The sequence below is a fragment of the Lepus europaeus genome, chromosome 9 (assembly GCF_033115175.1).
Source record: "Lepus europaeus isolate LE1 chromosome 9, mLepTim1.pri, whole genome shotgun sequence".
Lineage (NCBI taxonomy): Eukaryota > Metazoa > Chordata > Mammalia > Lagomorpha > Leporidae > Lepus > Lepus europaeus.
In genome coordinates, this window is record NC_084835.1 from 46,235,736 (window position 1) to 46,251,266 (window position 15,531).

Genomic DNA, 15,531 nt, shown 5'->3' on the forward strand with positions numbered 1-15,531 from the left:
CCAACTTCTGCAAACATCCATGCGTGGGGTCTTCACTTTTCCATACTTCCGGGCTGCACCATCAAGTCCCTCGGAGCTGCCCTGCAAGCCAGGTCGCACGCCCCAGGTCTCATGCCCATATCTCTGAGGGATGACTTAGAACAGAAACTGCTGTGTGAGCCTTGAAGGCCAACTTGGGCCTCAACCAGACTGGGATGCTCACCGAAGGCCAGGCTGAGGGTTTTTTTTTTGTTTGTTTGTTTGTTTAAAGATTTGTGTATTTGAAAGGCACAGTGGCAGAGAGAGAAAAAGAGAGAGAGTGTGTGTGAATGTCAATGTCAGTCTTCCATCCACTGGTTCACTCCCCCACATAGTTGCAACAGCCAGGGCTGGACCAGGCTGAAGCCAGGAGCCAGGAACTCCATCTGGGTCTCCCACATGGGTCCAGGGACTCAAATACTGAGCCATCATCCTCTGCTTCCTAGACCCACCAATAGGGACTGGATCAGATGCAAAGCAGCAGGGACGCAGTCAGCACTCCCATATGGGATGCACAATTCACAGCAGCTACACCACAATGTCAGCCCCACGCTGAGCTTCTAAAGAAAGAAAGAAGTTGATTGGGGCCGCCACTGTGGTGCAGCAGGTTAAGTCGCTGCTTGTAGTGCCCGCAGGTTCAAGTCTCAGCTGCTCCATTTCTGATCCAGCTCCCTGCTGATGTGCCTGGGAAAGCACCGGAAGATAATCCAAGTCCATGGGGCCCTGCTACCCATGTGGGAGACTCAGAAGAAGCTCTTGGCTTTGTCCTGGCCCAACCCTGGTCATTGTGGCCATTTGGGGAGTGAACCAGCTGATGGAAGACTTCTGTCTCTCCTTCTCTCTATAGAACTCTGTCTTTTTTTTTCTTCTTCAAGTTGATTTATTTATTTGAAAGGCAGATGTACAGAGGGAGAGAGAGAGAGAGAGAGAGAGAGAATCTTCCATCTGGTGGTTCACTCCCCAGATGGCCACAACATCTGGAGTGGGGCTTATCTGAAACCAGGAGCCAGGAGCTTTTTCCAGGTCTCCCACGTGGGGGCAGGGTCCCAAGTACTTGGACCATCCTCCACTGCTTTCCCAGGTACATCAGCAGAGAGCTGGATCCATATAGGATGCCGGCACTGCAGATAGTGGTTTAACCTACCATGCTACAGCACCAGCCCCCAAAAAGCCAATCTTAAGAGAAAAGAAAGGAGGAAGTTGAAAGAATCTGCAAAGGTGCTCAAGTTTGTGTCCAACACAGTCTTTTCCCTAGAGACGCTGTGAGGCGTTTCAGGCCTGGGACAGGAGCTGGGAAAGTCCTCCTGGCTGCAGTGTGGAGGGTGGCTGGGGCAAGCAAAGCAGAAAGCGTTGGTTCCACTGCAGCTTGGTATAAGGGCGTGGGAATGGGGATGAAGCCAGCCAGATGGATCCGAGCAGTGGAAAACATGTCGCTTTGATCATACTCTGCAGTGAATAGTGTGTGTTGGGGGGGGGGGGGTGAGGGACAGAGGATGCGTGCAGCTTTCTGGCTCTGGCAGCTGACAAGTTAGACAATGGTGCAGCTTTCCAAGGTGGGGAAGAGCTCGGTAGGAGCAGGTGGAGGTGGGAGGAAGCAGGATGGTGAAGTCAACCTTGAACGTGTCAGACTTTAGCAGCCCAAGGCATTCTAAGTGTCCTAGGGCCGTTGGTGACAGTAGTTGGAGTTGGGGAGCAATATCGCAGCAGGGGTCACTGGAGTCCTTGTGGGTACTAAAACAAGCATGGAGGTGGATACGGTGTCAGTGTGTGGGGCACGGAAGGCCTGAGGACCACGACCAAGAGATGTCCCCAGGGCAGGGGCACTTTGCAAGGAGACAGGAATGAAAGCCAGTCTCAGATGCCACAGAGGTGTGAAGCCAGGGAGGGGGCAAAAGTGGTCAGTGGATTTAGAGACCAGGGGTCTTTGGCTCTCTCATTGAAAAGCGTCAGCAACTGGACTGAATTCAGGTGGTTAGAAAGAAAATGTAGATAAACCATTGGTGATTCACTCCCCAAATGCCCCCAACAGTCAGACCAAAGCCAGGAGCCAGGAACTCCATCACATCTCCCATGTGGGTAGCAAGGAAGCTTCTTGAGCCATCATTCCCTGCCTTCCCAGGCATGCTAGCAGGAAGCTGGATTGGAAGCAGAGGAACCGTGTCTTGAACCAGGCACTCCAGTGTGGCAAGCAGGTGCCCCAAGCAGTTACTTAACCTGTTGCACCACAATGCCCTCCCCAGAACCTCGTGGTTTCAGTGATAAGAATGGAATATACAGACATCGAATGAAGAATGTCTTTTGAAGTTAAGGAACGTGGTTCTTCATACTGCAGTGGAAATTAAGAAGGAATGAGTACCACTTAAAGACTCATGCTAGTATAGTAGAACAGCAAAACTCACAGAATCACAACGATTTGAAGAAATTAATTTGTTCTGGAATAGGTTTTCAAATATAGGTGTGAAACAGTAATATTCCAATTGCCCCTTCTGGCAATTAATTAGTCATCTGAAGGTAAGTTAGGCAGCAGAAACAAGTATACCCCAAACCACAAAGTTGTTTTCTGGTTTTCCTTCAACGAAAACCTCAGAATTGGCTCAGCCCAGCAGGGGAGATTCCTAACTGCCTGTCTTGCAGTGAGAACTCTGAACTCTGAGCAAAATACTCTGGAGAATGAGAAAAAGCAGGCAGATTTGAGGAGAAAGTAAAAATTTGAAAGAGGGATCATCCGAGCAAGGGCTCCTCAATTTCAAGGCTTCAGTCCAAGGTCAAGTGCAGTGCAGCCTGTGTGGAATGAAACGAATCTGATAGAACCAAGAGTTTCCACAACACAACCACCAAGAAGTCAGCAAAGGAGAGACAGAGGCACAGGAGGTGGATGGTGGTGGGAGGCCAGAAACTTTACAAGTGACATAAAACGAAACCACATCAATAACTACATTAAATATTAACATAGCCTCTATGACATCAGAAGGAAAGGAGCAATGGGGGAAGTGCATGATGGATCTTAAAGCTTCTGTTCACAAGTGCCAACCCTCATTTTCAACAGCACAGGGCTAAGGCAAGTCACGTGGCCATGCCTGCCTTAAATGGGCCAGGAAATTGTAATTCGCTCACACAGAGTAAATATCCTTAAACGAATAATAAAATCTACCAAATGCAGGCCTGGTCACTATTATGGAAGAGTTAAGTGTAGAATCAATGATTCGTGCATAGTGTGGAAATTATTCAAAGCGCGAGCTCTTCGGACAAAACCTGGCTGTACATATGGAACCACGGCCAACTCCTTCCCAAGGGGTTCCAGTGCCTGTTCCCTGCTGGGTGGACTGCACAGACCCACTTCTGTGGGCACAGAGCATGGGGATGAGGAAGTGGACTCCGGGCCCATGTCGGGCCATGGAGAGTCTCACATCTGACCCATCCCGCGGGTGCCTGACCCGGCAGGCCGAGCAAAGCCAGGCTGAGGTGGAGCTGTGTGGTCTTTGCAAAGGCAGAGAGAGGACACCCTGCTGCAGGGGAAAACTCTGGTGCTCTTGAGATAGCTCTATGCAATTTTGTTCATTTCGGAGGGGATCTGCATCCGTGTGAGGCAGCCTATATAAACAACACCAGGATTCTCTCCACTACGCTGTGAATGTTGCCCTGGCATTGTGCAAATGTGGGGACGCTGGGTTTCTGCTCCCAGAACAGAACTTTCGCTTATGCTGCTGCAAATAAAGAGCTCACATGAGATACGGGGAGCATGGGAGAGAGAACAGAGCGACATCATTTTGGGGGTACTGGGTAGTGACAATGGTAATTGTGCTGAGTGCATTGATAAAGAACAAATCCCCAGGTTGGTGTTTGGCTCTGTACAACACCCAGTGTGGAACAGGAATAGCTGGAATTATGGAAATACAGTGAATGGGCAGGCACAAAACCAACTGTGAACTTTGACTAATTGTAGACAGATGTTTTATACCTGTTACCAAAAATGCTGACTAATTATAGACAGATAGCATTTTTTGGGGGAACAGGTATAACAATCATTGCTAAACGAATTGATTCTGGGGGCCCACCACTCTGGTGCAGTGGACTAAGCCTCCACCTGCAGCATCACTATCCCACACTGGCGCTGGTTTGAGCCCCGGCTGCTCCACTTCCAATCCAGCTCTCTGCTATGGCCTGGGAGAGCAGTGGAGGATGGCCCAAATGCTTGGGCTCCTGTGCCCACATGGAAGACCAGGAGGTAGCTCCTGGCTCCTGGCTTCAGATCGGCCTGGCTCTAGCTGTTGCGGCCATTTGGGGAGTGAACCAGCAGATGCAAGACCTTTCTCTCTCTCTCTCTCTCAGTCTCTCTCTCTCTCTCTCTCTCTCTGCCTCCGCCTCTCTCTGTCTGTAACTCTGCCTCTCAAATAAATAAATATTTTTTAAAAAAACCTTTAAAAATTGATTCTGGTGTAGAGACATACTGTTTATAGTCATTTTATAATGTTTTCTCTTTTAAATGTGAGAATATAATCCAGTACATATTCTATTCTCATGTACCTTTCATCAACTAATGTATCTTCATGTCTTATTCCTAAGATGGAAATTCCACATCAAAAAGCCCTCCTTCTTTGATTTACCTTCCAAAAGTGCACAAGCACAGCCCTTCTATTAATTTCATTTTGCAAACTTGTCTTCTTGTATAGTGAAATATCTAAATATAAGTTTAGAGCCTCATATATTTTAAGAGTTTTTGCCTTCCTTTGTCACAGAATGTTAAAATATGCCATATAATCTTATCTCATACAATTCAAAAGAGTAATACAAAATGTATAGACAAATGCTCTCCTGCTGTTTTAAACACCATTTAGCAAGTTTTATAGTTGAAGGGTTTGCCAACAGAACTATTACTCTCTTATTATGGGGAGTATATGAATATTTTTCATACATTGTTGAAAGATGCTTCTATAGCCAGACACAGCATGTTCCTTTCAAAAGCCAAATCCGAGTCCCTTTCCATGCTTTTAATCCCTTTCCAGTACTTTTTGGGATGCATTTCAGTACAGTAAACTGTTACCTAGGCTCACAGAGAGAGATTAACAACAAAATTCCTCAATCATTCCTAGTTGGTTTTGCGTTTCACTTTTATATTTAGAATGTTCATGTGAATTAAAAAATTTTTTACACTATTAAATGTTCTCTGTTCATCTGCCATCATGTAGAAGTTTTATGTCTCTGAAGACTAAATAAGTTATCTCAGATACCAGCATGTTCTTCAGATCATGTCATCATCACCTTAACTCTGCCTAGGAATAGAGAGATGGGGGCTGGCACTGTGGCGTGGCTGGTAAAGCTGCCATCTACACCACTGGTATCCTACATGGGCATCAGATCGAGTCCCGGCTGTTCCACTTCCGATCCAGCACCCTGCTAATGTGCCTGGGAAAGCAGTGGAAGATGCCCAGGTACTTGAGCCCCTGCACTCACGCAGGAGAGCTGGAGGAAGCTCCTGGCTTCTGTCTTCAGTCTGGCCTCGCTCTGGCCATTGTGGCCATTTGGAGAGTGAGCCAGCAGATGGAAGATCTGTCTCTCTCTCTCTCCCCAACTCTCCCTCTCTAACTCTGCCTTTCAAATAAATAAATAAATCTTTTAAAAAGAAGAAATAAAGAAACGTTGCAAATATGCGCCCTTCTTCTTAATGTGCAAGCCTGTGGTCCTGGACCATTAGTTGAAGATTATAGAACAATACAACAAAGCAGATCAGTTGATAAATGAACTTGACCATCCTTTGCAAAGTTAAAAGCACGATATCAATTTAAAGTGTTGTTGTTGCCGATAATTAAGAAGACAAATATCGCCAGCTGAGGCTAAATTCAATCTGTTACTGAGTGGAACAGATTGTAAAAATATTCCCACAACGCTCTTTTGAACTCTTAAGTTATTTTAGAGGCAGCTCTGCACATAAAAGGAAATCATGAATGCTAGCTAATTTGGGTCTGCCTGATAGCTCAAAGACTGGTTTACATGCTCTTGGTGAACTGTCAAATAAGCTTCATTCAATGATCAGAGTTATTTACTGGTTGCATTTCTCAGTTTTTTGTTGCTATAAAAAATATCAGAGGTACTCTTACTTTGTGAAGAAAAGAAGTGTATTTAGCTCCCTGTTCTGGAGGTTCAAGGGTATGGCGGCTGTTATCGGCTCAGCTCCCATGACAGTTCTCTTAGCTATGTCACGCCCATGTCCTGGCGGGTGGCAACTGGAATCACACGTGAGAGGCAGCAATCGCCTGGCCAGACAGAGCGCTGGGTGGGACCTGGCTCCTGCTTTTTTAACGGCACTCTCTTGAGATTTATCCAGGGGTCACACAAGAGCTGTCTTAATCCGGTTGAGGGCATGCTCCCAATGATCTAAGCACTTGCACTCAGGTTCCAGCTGGTAAACGTTCTGCCTCCCAACATCACCACCCGTGCTTCTTTGGGGGCACAAGTGATGCCCAGATCATAGCACTGGGAGCTGACTGACTAGATTCGCTGATTCCATAATATGCATACCAGTATGGAGGAAAGATCTTAAAAGTCCATCCTTACACACTTATTCCTTTCAGCCAGCTCACAAGAGATCAATTCCCTCCAAAACCCAAGCTAAAACCTGGGCTGATTTCACTCTGCAATGTTGAATTCTCTCCCACTGCCACATAGGCCGTCTACGAGGGGGAACTGGCGGCCTCCATGTCCCTCACCGCCTGGTTAGCTCTGGTCTAATACAGCATAAATAGCTTCCCTGAAGGAGCTCTACAGGTCAATCTATGCCAGAATCACTGTTCGAAGTAGGCAAATTCCTTTGCCATTTAACATCTCTCAACAGCTTGAAAGGAGTTTCAAAGCGGCCAAGTAAATATTTCTACATCATTTTAGCATTGTGGGCATGGTGAAGACAGATCTCCACACAGAACCGGCAGTCCTAGCCATTCAATCTAAATTAAACCGTGGCAGGGTTCCGCAGAAGAGCACAGTGGAGACTAAGTGAGATAATACGGGAAAGCACCCGAAACAGCTCACGGGGCTTGTGTTGATCACAAGAGATTCAGCATCGCGTAGTTGAGGGATGCACTTGAGACTCCAGATGCAGTTGTCTGGGTGCAAATCCCAGCTTCACCACGCATGAGCTATAGCCATTTATACGGAGTTGCTGTGTGGATTAAATGAGTTGAAAGCAACAACAAACAGTAATGCCATCAAAACACCCTGGCTTGTAGTAAAGCACCATATAAAAGTTATTGGGCACATCGCAAGTACCCCATAAATGTTAGCTGTGATAAATTGTAAACGCCAATGTAATGACATACTCCGAGGTTACACTGGCCTCAATCCTGTTACTTTGTTCACTCCAATGCCTTATACTTAAGAATGATGACTTCGAAGTACTGCCCCAAGAATTCACCCACTGGAGTACCAGTCATAAATTTTGTTGCACCTAAGTGCCACTCGTACTATTAACTAGCATTTGTCTCTAGATTGAATAGGGTCTAACACCAAGATCTAGCTCATTATGTTTTGTTTTTGTTTTTTTTTTTTTTTTTTTGACAGGCAGAGTGGACAGTGAGAGAGAGACAGAGAGAAAGGTCTTCCTTTGCCGTTGGTTCACCCTCCAATGGCTGCCGCGGCTGGCGCGCTGCGCTGATCCGAAGGCAGGAGCCAGGTGCTTCTCCTGGTCTCCTGTGGGGTGCAGGGCCCAAGCATTTGGGCCATCCTCCACTGCACTCCCGGGCCACAGCAGAGAGCTGGCCTGGAAGAGGGGCAACCGGGACAGAATCCAGCGCCCGGACCAGGACTAGAACCTGGTGTGCTGGTGCCGCTAGGCGGAGGATTAGCCTGTTGAGCCACAGCGCTGGCCTCTCATTATGTTTTAAATGTTTAATTAATTTATTAAAAGGGAGAGAGAGAGAGAGAGAGAGAGAGAGAGAGAGAAAGAAATATCTCCCACCTACCTGCTGGTTTACTCCCCAAATGTCCACAACAGCCGGGGCTGGGCCAGGCTAAAGTCAGGAGTCAGGAGCTCCATCCTGGTTTCCTATGTGGGTGGCAGAGACCCAAGTGCTGAGTCATCATCTGCTGTTTCCCGGGGGTGCGCAGTAACAGGAGGTTGGAGTGGACAGCCACGCTGGGACTCAAACCTCGGCACTCTGACACAGGATGTGGTGTCCCAAGAGTATTTCTTTTCCCTCTCAAGATTTATTTATAGATTCAAAAGCAGAGTTAGAGAGAGGGAGAAACAGAGAGGGATCCTGCATCCACTGGTTCACGTCCCAGATGGCCGAAATGGCCAGGGCTGAGCCAGGCTGAAACCAGGAGCCAGGAACCAGGAGCTTCATCCAGGTCTCCCATGTGGGGGGCAGGGGCTCAAACACTTGGGCCATCTTCTAGCTTTCCCACAGCATCAGTAAGGAGCTGGATCAGAAGCGAAGCAGCCAGGACCTGAACCAGCGACAATGTGGGATGCTGGCATCACAGGGGGCAGCTTTATCCCTTACACCACAGCACTGCCCTCCATCATCAAACGCTTTTCAACAGCAGCAATATTGGCTAAGTCATGGAGCTGATGTGCTAGTAACATTTATTTTCCTAAAAAGACGTGCTAATAATTATAAAATTATTAGACTATTTCCCACATTATACAAAATACCCCATTATACAATACTGAAGCCCTGAATGTTTTAATTAAGCCTACTTTATGAGACACAATATATGAACACATGATATATGTTTAGCAAGATTTACTTTGGAACACCTAGTTCCCAAGAAGTTTAATAAACTGGGATTCTAATCTTTTTGCTTTATGATACGTGATTTTTTTATTAGAAAAATTCAATTTCTTTCATTCTTCTTCACTGAACTATGTTATAATAATTGGATTTTCCAGAAATAAATTAGGTCTATGAAAAGTTTGATCACTGTTATCATAGGGTTCCTAAAAGTATCAAGTTAAATTATATCAAATCAGCCAGATTCCCAAATCCATATGAGGGACAGATTCAAACAAGAGCTAAACTAAGTTTGCAGCATTAAAAGAGAAATTTTGCAACATGAAATAAAAGTTTTTTTTTTTCAAAAGCATGGAATTTCTACCTCCAAGCAGACTGCTAATAATGTTCCAAATACAAGTTCAAGTGAACCAGACCCTTGATCTCTCCATTGTCGACCCTGGCCATGGATCTGGCTCAAGTGGTTTCCCCCAGCAGTTACAGTAATGACGACTTCAACATCATAGAACCTTCCGTGGCTGACTCCTCTCATCTACACCAGAATCCCAAACAGATTCCTTTCAAACACCTTGCGCCAATATGCTAACATCTTGAAATCCAGTAGATAATCAGATGCTTTTGGTTAAAATGGGAAAGATATCTCTTTGAAGAGAATATAAATGCTTGGACAAATTAAAGGCATTTCTATAATCTACATTTAAGGGATCCATTTTAGCACTCAACTCTATCATCTTTATTGCAGATGCTATAACTAGCAGGGGGAAAAACCATTTGTGCCAGATTCATGACAAGAAGGGAAGTGATCTCACTTTAGAAAATACTGACTTAAATGGAGCGTTCTTTCAGTGAAACACATTCCCACGGGTCAGGGTCCTTAATCTCAGCACCACTGATATTTTGGGCTGGGTAATCTTTTGTGGTGGGATGCAAGTAGCACCTAGCTGTGACAACTCAAAATTGCCAAATATCTCCTGGGACCAAATCCCTGCTTCCCTCCCAGCCCCAACAACCAATTTGCCATTGTCTTTCTGAATGTCATTGCTGTGTTTTGAAGGGGAGACGCTGATTTCTTTACATGGAATCTTTTTTGTATGTGTGGCTGTATTACAAAACCCAACACTGTTAATAACGGAAATGAGAAAAGACTGAACACTTATTACCCAAAGCCATATAAATTCAATAATAAATAATAGCTCCTTCTAAAAATATGAGAAGTCTTTTTCAAAATCATTAGTTCTAATCATAAGCGAATTTAGCAGCATTTCTTTAAATTTTGCACCTTTGTAATGAACTCTGATACATTCATGGAACTGGATGTTAAATAAAGAGATAGAAAGGTCTAATTTGCTGGTTCATTAAGCTAGCTTATTTCAAGACATTGGGCATATTGCTTTGAATTTCATATTTCTGAGCGGCGGAGACAATAGAAGTATCTGTCTCTAATGTAGTGTGGCAGACAATTAGGAGCTCAAATGGATTAAATCTCATCTCATCAGAGATATACACAGTGATTATTATTTTATTGCCAAATACTGTCAGCATTACATTTCTCCAACAGTTATTGTGATACCTGATTCGCATGCTTAAATTTGCATTAAACACTGCAGCAACAACAATCATTTGGGCTGTGTTTTCTTACATGACATTTTTCTGTTCTTCGCTGTGTGAATTCATCCAACAGGAGTCTTAAGGATACAAAGTTTCCCAGAGACTTGATACAGGAGAGACAGCTGCGGCTTTGAGAAAAGCACACAGCTTTGGTGTCAAAAACATGTGCCCTGCTCCTAATGCTGCCCCTTTCAACCGAGGTGACCCTGGGAGGGTCACTTAGAACCAAGTCAGAAGAAAGGGAATTTTCTCTTATTGATTTAAATGTTCTTTGTCAGATTTTGTTTTGAAAATTTTATTTACTTGAAAGGGAGGGAAGGAGAAAGGAAGGGAAGAAGGAAGGAAGGAAGGAAAGGAGGGAGGGAGGGAGGGAGGGAGGGAGGGAGGGAGAGAGAGAGAGAGAATTGCAATCTATCATCTGCTGATTCACTCCCCAAATACCCACAAGAGCTGAGGCCAGGCCAAGCTGAAGCCAGGAGCCAGGAACTCAGTCCAGGTCTCCCACGTGGGTGGTGCACAGGAGCAGGAAGCTGGGATGGAAATAGAGGTGGGCCTGGAATCCAGGCACTCTGATATGGGATGTGGGTGTCGCAAGTAGCATCTTAAACACTGCACCAAACACCTGCCCCTGTCAGATTTTTAAAATTGCAAAAACACGGGGCCAGTGTTGTCGTGCAGTAGGTTAAGCTGCCACCAATGCTGGCATTCCCTATGAGTCCTGGTTGGAGTCCTGGCTGCTCCACTTCTGATCCAGCTCCCTGCTAATGCACCTGGAAAAGCAACATAGGATGACCCAAGTGCTTGGGTTCCTGCCACCCACATAGGAGACCCAAATGAAGCTCCTGGTTCTTGGTTTTGGTCTGGCCCAGCCCCAGCTGTTATAGCAATTTGGGGAGTGAACCAGTGGATGGAAGATCTCTCTCTCTCTCTCTCTCTCTCTCTAACTCTGCCTTTCAAATAAATAAATAAATCTTTAAAAAATAAAATTTCAAACACTGTACCTTTGCAAACAAAATTATTTTAAGGAAAAAGCCAATTATTTAGCCCTCCCCTTCCCTTGACCATCCTTATAGCTCATCTCTTTTAAATAACCATTATTAATGATGTACTATTTGTCTGTCTATATCTTTTACCAATCTCCTATGAACACTTTGCAAGCATTTTCCTTTCTTCTTAAATGAAAAATTGGATTATACTATGCATATTTTTTTCTGAGTAACTTTAGATCTAAGTCATTTTGTAAAGATTTGATTTACTTTTTGACACATTTTACTTGATACAGCAGTGTAATTTCACATGGTCCAAGAACACTCAAATAATAAATAAGATACAATCAGACATTAAAGAGTGGTCTTTCAACATTACAGCCAATGATGCCACACAATGAAACCAGCTCCCCGTCTCAGAAGCGACCAAAACATTCCACACTGCTTCCTTAACTGAGCTGTTGCAAGCTGCCAGTTTGCACACTGTTGAGACTATTTTTCCTTTTAAGCCTCTGCATAGCTGTAGGGATGTTGGCAGGTGTTGGGGGAACCAACTAAACCCTGGTGTGGTGACAAAATGTGGCCAATCCACGCTTTGTGTGATTCATACTTGTGTTCACCAGGTCCAGGGCCTTCTCTGTGAGGTTACAGACAAATTGAGCCATGATTCTAGGATGGGAAGTCTGTTGTCCTGAATGTCACCTCCGTGAAAGCACCTGCTGCAGGATCCGGTCCCACTTCCCGGTTAGGCCTTGAGCTATTTTTTTTAAAGATTTATTTTATTTATTTGAAAGACAGATTTACAGAGAGAGGCAGAGACACAGAGAGAGGTCTTCCATCCACTGCTTGGATGGCCGCAATGGCCAGAGCTGCACTGATCCGAAGCCAGGAGATTATTTTATTCATAGAAATGCCTTTAATTTGTCCAGGAGCCAGGAACTCAGTCCAGGTCTCCCATGTGGGTGCAGGGGCCCAAGGACTTGGGCCATCCTCTACTGCTTTCCCGGGCCACAGCAGAGAGCTCGATCGGAAGAGGAGCAGCTGGGACTAGAACCAGCGCCCATATGGGATGCTGGAACTTCAGGCCAGGGCTTTAACCGGCTGCGCCCCAGCGCCGGCCCCTGACCTTGTGCTATTATTTTAACTAGCCACACAGGATTTTATAGTATGGGTATAAAGCTTTTGTTCAATCATTACCCTCCAGGCTGAGCTCCTGTTGTTTCTGGTTCTACAAACCACGAAGCAATCAACGTCACTGAACAGACAGCACTGGAGCTAGAATCTTTGCTGCAGTAGGAAATGGGAAGCAGGGACGTTTCACCTGGTTTCACAAACTCCTTTGAGACTCAGCTTCTACTCCTGCATGCTGAGATTTCCTTAGCAAGCGCGTGGAAGGACAGTCTGAGCCAGCACCTGAGAACGTCTGCCTGGTTCTGGAAGGGGGGGGGGGCTTCCCAGTACTCTCGAGTCCAGCCACCTGCTGATTTCTCTGCACAATCTGATAGGGTGCGTGTACCATATCCTTGTCAAATATTCTCCAGCTCTGGCACATTAATCCTGTAAGTGTAGTCACTTTTGCAGTAGCGAATTCACTCTCTCAGTGATTGACGTTTAGTTCACCAAGTGCTGTATCAAGCATTCTTCCAATGCAATGCCTGAATTCTGAGAGCTGGAGTAGACAAAACGTGTGTGTGTGTGTGTGTGTGTGAGCACGTGTAAGGGAGAAAGTGCGACAACTTAGCAAGTTCTCACAGTGTGAAGTCATGTGGTAGCATGTCTGTGTGTGCAGGCTCTGGAAACTGCTGCTATGGTGAAGGGACATAGTCACATACAATTGTCTCTTGGCATTTATCTGCAGGGTGGGCATCGGTTCCAGAACCCCCTCAGATACTCAAATCCATGGAGGCTCAAGACCCTTATATAAAATGCGGGTAGTATCTGTGTACAACTTACACAAATACTCCTACCTGTTTATTCATTCCCCAACACCCGCAACAGCTGGAGCTGGGACGGGCCAAATCCAGGAGCCAGGAATTCAGTGCAGGTCTCCCAATGGGTGGCAGAAACCCAGTTCCTTGAGCCATCACTGGTGCCTCTCTGGGTTTGCATTAGCACAAGGCAGGCTACACTTAGGTGCTGGAGCTGGGAACTGAACCCAGGCGCTTCAATGTGGATGCAAGTGTCTTAACCGTTAGGCTACATGGCCGCTCTCAAGGCTGACATGTTTTTCAATAAATAGAATAGAATGACAAGTGTGACACTTCAAATAGTGATAGCTGTTGTTTTATAGGTGTGCTGAATCTCAATGTTAAATATTTTTCTTACTGTGGGTATCCATTAAAGACTAGAAAGTTCCTCTTCAGTGATACTTGCCTCCTGAGATCTACAGGCAGCTGGCCACTGTGCTGTCTGGCACAGCTGCCTCTGTGCACTGTAAAGGTGTGGCCAGATGGGGCTTTCTTCCTTCTTCCACATCATTTCTTTACGAAAAGTGGTCTTTGATACAACAGAGAACAGAGACAGGAAGTTCATAGCATAACCACAGATGGATGTGAAACCTCGGGACGCACTTGATGTTGGCTAGCTAAAGCCTGCTGGCTTTGCGAAGGCTTTGATTTGAGAGTTGGGTAGGGCCTGAAAGACCTTGTCCCGTGCATCCAAGATGGAGCAGGGACTCTGGTGGCATTGGGGTGGGTAGAGAAAGGCGGGAGGGCAGATGGCAGGAGCAAGCAGAAAGGAGGCCAAGGAAGAGGAAGACTCCCAAATGCCCACCAAGAGGTAATTTTGCGGGCAAAACAGTATTTTTCTCCAACTTCTGGGACCACTCAAAACCCTTCAGGTGCTTCCCGGAGTCCATACACATTCGCTGAGCACTTTCTCCGCGCTGGCTCTGCTCACAGTGCGGCAGGGTCAGGGAGGAGACAGAGATCCAACCACGTCAGGTGGCAGGGAGGGGCGGGAGAGGGGAGAGGGTGCGTGTAGTCTGGAGGCTGGGGTTGGGAGCTGTGATTTCATGCAGACTAGGAAGAGAAAGTGACAGGGGAGCTGGGCTCAGACCTCAGGAGCACGCCTGATGTGCTTGAGATCCACAAGGAGACCTGAGTAGCCAATCAGAGTGCGAGGGGAGAGTTGAGGTCCGAGGTACATGGTGGGTGGGGACCATGCTGTACTGACCCTGGAAAGGTCACCACGGGGACCTCAGGTCTTGCCCCAGGTTAGATGAGCTGCCATGAGAGGATCTGAGTAGGGGCTGACATCATCCGACACACATTTTTAAAAATACAGATGTACTTTATTTACATGGAAGAGTTAGAGAGAGAGAAAGGGGGAGAAACAGAGAGAGAAAGATATCTTCCAACCACTGGTTCACTTCCCAAATGACTGCTATGGTCAGGGCGAGACCAGGCCAAAGCCAGGAGCCTGGAATTCCATCCCAGTCTCCCATGTGGGTGTCAGGAGCCCAAGAAGCTGCACCATCCCCACCGCGGCTTTCCCAGATGTATTAGCAGGGAGCTGTATCAGAAGTGGAGCAGCTAGGACTTGAACCAGTGCCCATGTGGGATGTCGGCATCGCAGGCGGCTGCTTAAAACCCTGTGCCACAATGTTGGCCCCCTGACATACAGTTTAAGAAGGTCACCATGGGTACTGTGCAGTGGGCAGTGCCTCCAGGATCTTCTTGCCATTACAGATGTGACCAGAGGGCAAGAGAGTGTGGCACCAATGTGTGTGCAGCAGGAATGGAAGCAGCGAGGGCAGTATCTTGGCAGACCACAAACCAAGGTCTACTGTGGCCACACTTCCATGAGCTCGGTGACGAACACAAGTTGGAGCTCCCTGGGGAGCAGCCGCAGTGGCCTCATCTACAACTGCAGATGGGGGTGGGGTGAGGGGTCGAGCCGCCTTCCCCTTCACACTGTGCCCTGAGGAAGCAGGGTTCCCAGCACCCTCTTCCCTCTGACCGGCATTGAATTGCCTTGAATTGCCTTCCTTCTGTGGTCTGTAGCCCAGGCCAGGCCTCAGGACATAAAACTCCTGGGGCTGGCCTATGGTCATGGTCCCCCAGCAGCCCACGCTGTGGTTGCTGCTGCCACCTCACCTGCCCCAACAAGGCTATGCTCTTCCATGGTTTCTGCTGCTGCTCCCTTCTGGGGGTGGTAAGAGCCCCTGGCTCTGCCTCAGCTCCTGGCACAAA